This window comes from Callospermophilus lateralis, chromosome 2, assembly GCF_048772815.1.
Source record: "Callospermophilus lateralis isolate mCalLat2 chromosome 2, mCalLat2.hap1, whole genome shotgun sequence".
NCBI lineage: Eukaryota > Metazoa > Chordata > Mammalia > Rodentia > Sciuridae > Callospermophilus > Callospermophilus lateralis.
In genome coordinates, this window is record NC_135306.1 from 124873244 (window position 1) to 124878601 (window position 5358).

A 5358-nucleotide genomic window follows, 5' to 3' on the forward strand; every position below is an offset into this window, starting at 1 on the left:
ATATAAAATATGCATAACCTATACTATGCTACTAATTTACATTATACTGATCATATTAACTAAGGCAAGTAGACAACGTAAAAGCAACTAGAGTCATGGAGATTTGGGCGAAGAAAACAGAAAACCTATCACTAGTTGCAAATTATATGATACTACTCCAAGAAAACCCTGGTAAATTAATGATAAAATTAATTAAAACAAAAGAAATCAGTAATTACCAGGAATTAAGATTAGCATAAAGAAATCAATGGCTTAAATTTAAGCAAAACAACTTCTGCTAAGGGGAGGGGCGGATAGGAAGGGTAGCAGAATACAACAGACTCTAGTATGGCCCTATGTATAAACGTGGCTGTATAACCAATGTGATCCTGCAATCTGTACACGTGGAAAAATAAGATTACGTACCCCATTTGAATCAAATGTATGATATGTCAAGATCATTGTAATATTTTGAGCAACTAATAAAAAAAAATAAAAACAAAAACCCCAAAAAAACAACTTTCGTCAGCTTTTTTATCTCTGTGACCAAAGGACCTGACAAAAACAACATAGAGAAAAGGAAGTTTATTTGAGGCTCATAATTTCAGAGGTCTCAGTCCATAGATGTTGACTTCATAGCTGTTGCTTGAGGCCAAGGAGAACATCAAGGCAGAAGGGAATGGTAGAGGAAAGCAGCTCAGGACTTGGCAACAAGGAAGCAGAGAAAGAGGGTTCTACTCGCCAGAGTCAAAATATAAACCCCTAAGGCATGCCCTGAGGGGCCTACCTCCTCCAACCACACCCTACCTGTCGAGTTACAGCCTAGCTAATTCATATCAGTGGATTAAACACCAATTCGGTTTATACTCTCATATCCCAATCATTTCTCCTCTGAAAATTCTTGCATTGTCTTGCACATGAGCTTTTGTAGGACATAACATATTCTAACCATAACAACTACTTAGACAACATAATAAAGGATAAAACTATATTTAAATAGTGTGATAAAATTGAAAATCTTAGATATGTTCATACAAGAAATGTGCAAAACCCGTATGATGAAAACAATTCTAAAAGATGCAAAGGCAAATCTGAGCAAATACAAAAGGCATCCCTTGCATTTGGATATGATGAGTCAACATTATAAAGATGTCAGTTTTTCTTAAATTTATTTTATAATTTAATGTGATTTAAATAAAAACATCAACATTTTTTTTTTTGCTGAAGTTAGAACAATTGAAACACAACTTCATGAGGAAAATCAAGCACCAAAGAATAACAAGGATAACACAGAAATGCTAAGATAAGTGACTAATTTCACAATATATAAAAATATATTATAATTTCTTAAGAATTAAATTGGTGTGGAACTCACAAGTGAATTAATGAACCTGTCATCTGAGTAGACTATGTCTAGAAATAGACCCTGGTACACATGTAAATTTAATATATGATAAAGATGATGTCTAAAAACACAAGGATGGAAGTGAAGGTTTTGATAAATGGTATTGGAATAAGTAAAGCTATTTCGAAGAAGATAAAATTGACTCCATAATTCATACCACACACAAGAAAAACTTTCCAAAGGAACTAGATATATACATATAAAAAGTAAGCCATGTAAGTACTGAGAAGTATAACTCCCCCCACACCCTAGCTGTAGTGGGAAGACAATTTGTGACTTAAAACCTATGTTTGATGAGATTTAAAGAATTTATACAACTGTCTTCTGACCTTCTAAAGTAGAATCATTGGTTAACTGAACAGTTGTTCCCCAAATAAAATGTATCATTTTCCATGTCTTTTGTCAAAATCATCTCCTTTAGATTTCAGCAATTAATTATGATGTGCTTACTTCTATCTGGCAAGTTAGGGTTCTGTAAGACTCCAACTTGCCACATGCAACAAGTACTAACTCTGGAACACATTAAAAAAATACACAAAGTCACTTGATGGTGAATAGAAGTGGGACAATAATAGTTGAGAGGAGCCAAAACTTGGAATAAATTTACGTAGTGTAAATTTACCCCTTTTACAACTTGGCAGAGGAAAGGTCAAAACAGCCACCAAGTGGAGTGAGTAGTATATTTATGTCCATACATAAATATATGAATAATGGCATTAATGTCTACAATCAAAAAGGTAGAATGAAAGATCCTACTTTTTATAGACCCACAGTCATATAGGAGAAGGAAATAAAAATTCTTTCTTACAGAAAGTCTGTAATATTTATTGCCTTTTGACAAGTGGGCAGAATTCAGGGCAGCCTCAGATTCTGGGAAGTCAGGGAATATTCCTGAAAGAAGACATTCTTTCAAACTAAAGTGTTTCTTGTGATTATCATGTCCCAGTTCCATTACTGTATATTGGGTAAGTATGCAGCAAATCACATTTATTTTAACCCTGCAGACAAGACCACTGTTTTGCACCATCAGAAAATGGACTTGGAGTTTGATGCTGTAACTGGTGGTGACATTTTTGTTGTTTCTCTCAATGGCTAAAGTCTTTTACACTTGGAAGAAGTTGGCCTACTATTTGTGGGTGGCCTGTGAATGAATGGATGCTGTTCAACAAACATTTGTGATTCTTTGGCTACTGGACACATGATAGAAATGTACTTCCTGACCTTGTGGTTGCACTGGGGCCATATGACTAGTTCTATGAAATGGATTGTGAATGGAAGTGATCCACATCATTTTCTATCTTAAAATTTTTTTCCCTTGGTCACAACGATGGCAATGTTGGAATCAGTGGCTGTTATATTAGCCTCTGTGACAGAGTAAGCCAAGAAGTACATGTAGTATAAGAAATCAGCACTTTTTATGCCAGTGAAATTTGGGGGCTTTTTATTACCACAGTATAAACCCATTTTGAAACAAATGGGGTTCCAAAATGTTAACCTATGTTTTCTCTGCTCTTAGGAATTTCTTCCCTCCCCCCTTCCTCCCTCCCTCCCTCCCTCCCTTCCTTCCTTCCTTCCTTCCTTCCTTCCTTCCTTCCTTCCTTCCTTCCTTCCTTCCTTCCATCTTTATTTTGTTCTTTCAGGTCTTGCTATGTTGTTCAGGCTGGCCTTAAACTCCCGGACTCTGGCCATCTTCCTGTTTAGCTTTTTGCATAGCTGAAACTAAAGGCTTGCACCACGGTGCCCAGCTGTGAGGATTTTTAAAAAATCATTTGATTTTATGCTTTTTGTTATGATGGGTCTAGGTGTGGATTTATTTGCATTTTTCTTTCTTTTTTCCTTTGGTTCACTGGGCTGTTTTAACTCAAGCATTGTTATCATCTGTCTCTTCATTCCTATCATCTGTTTTTTCTCATAGTTCTTATTTATATTATCTTGTTTTTTAAATGGACTTTATTGTCTTTTGTTACTGAGTATTTTATTTTAAAAGTAATTTGAAGGTGTAATCTGGGGCTTCAGACAATATTTTCTCCTTCAGAGAGGACTTTTTATTTTCTTCTCCTATGTGACTGTGGGTCTATAAAATGTAGGATCTTTTATTCTACCTTTTTGGTTGTAGACATTAATGCCATTATTTGTATATTTATGTATGGACATAGGCCAAAGAGTGAAGAGATTATAAGTCCCACCCTTGAAGTATGTGATACTCTGGCTCTTTACCCAAGTTAGAGTAAAGCTCTAACTTTTAGCTATCTTTTTTTTAATCCTCCTGGGATAAAATATCTTGTATGTATAGCACTGGTTTATCTCTCTTAGCTACATATATTGACATATATGTTTTAATTTTTGTTAATTCTTTAAATCTTTTTCTTTTTTAATCTTTTAGTGAATTCTTAGTCTAGCTTTATCCATATGATTACATATTTTACTTATTTAAATTTTTAAGTTCATTAATTAAAAAATTAAAATTATATCTATAGAGTGTATGATATGATATTCTGATATATGTATATATTTTGGATGGCTAAATCAAGGTAATTAACATGTGCATTACTTCATATGTAACATTTTTTTGTTGTGAGAACATTTGAAGTCAACCCTTTCAGCAATTTTAAAGTATGCTATTAATTATAGCCATCATGCTGTACAATAGATCTCTTGAACTTGTTCTACCTATAATTAAAATGTTGTACCCTTTGACCAACATCACACTAAGCTTCCCTGGAAGGTCCCCCAAGTGCCACTGCTCTTTACTTATCTTGACCAAAAAACACAGAGTTGTTCTGGACCTAGCCAATTATGTTTTACTCTGCAGGCTTGAAATCAAGCTAAAGCCTTGAACATTCTCAAGTACTAGTAAAGGTATTAGGTCGTTGCCCAAAATACTGAAAGAAACTAGCCCTGGACCTGAGCTAAATTCCTTACACCCTTCTATGAACACCATGTCCTGAACCTTTTGGCATGGACATACCTAAACAAATCATCCTTTTCTGTTGATGTCTTCCCAAGGATGTGCTACATTACCCTGCAAGTTCTGACAAATGTTTTGGACTGATCACTCTCATGTTTAGAGTTTCTGTCTTTGGATTTGCAACTGGCCCCATCTCAGGACAGTTAGGGGCACTTCCTTGTTGGAATTTCCCTGCTGCCACTTTTGGAAAAAAATGTTGTTATGGTATCAAAGGATAACTACCTCCAACACACAGAGTCACTAGTAACTGCTATTATATTCTGTTTGTATGAATTTGACATTTTAGATTACACAGCAAGTGAGATCATGCAGTATTTGTCTTTCTATGCCTGACTTTACCCCCTTAACATTATGTCCTCCAAGTTCATTAATTTTACATTAGTTTTCTTTCTTTTAAGGCTGAATAATATTCCGTTGTGCATTTATGTCACATTTTCTTTATACATTTATCCATTGACAGACGCTTAGGTTGATTCCATATCTTGGCTGGTGTGAATAATGCTGTCATGAGCATGGGAATGCAGTTATCTCTTTAGCACTTTTATTTCATTTTCTTTTGACGTGTTGTGATTTTCCTTTAATTTGATCTAAAAAATCTTTCTCTGGAGAGTGGCAATAAATTTTATCTTGACCCAGTTGAGGTGGTCAGGAATATGACAATATGCCTTACCTCTTTATCCTGGTAGATGGCTTCGTGACTAACTGCCAACCTTTCACAGAAAAATGATTTATACTGTCAGACACTCTATGGCTCATTTCTTATCTGCATCAAGTTTATTCCTGCCAAGATTTCTGCCCTCTATGGAAGTCTTGACTTGGGAGAATTAGGTCTGGGTATGGTCAGGTGAGATACAAAGAAGGCAGCACCACAAACACAGGAAATAACAGAAGCATTGTATTACTAACAGATCCAGGGAAAAGGCTGCCTGCATCTGAGGGATAACAGGAAGGAAGGGAAGAGCCATCCAAAACATGTAAATACAACCAGCAAGTGGGGAGTGAGAAA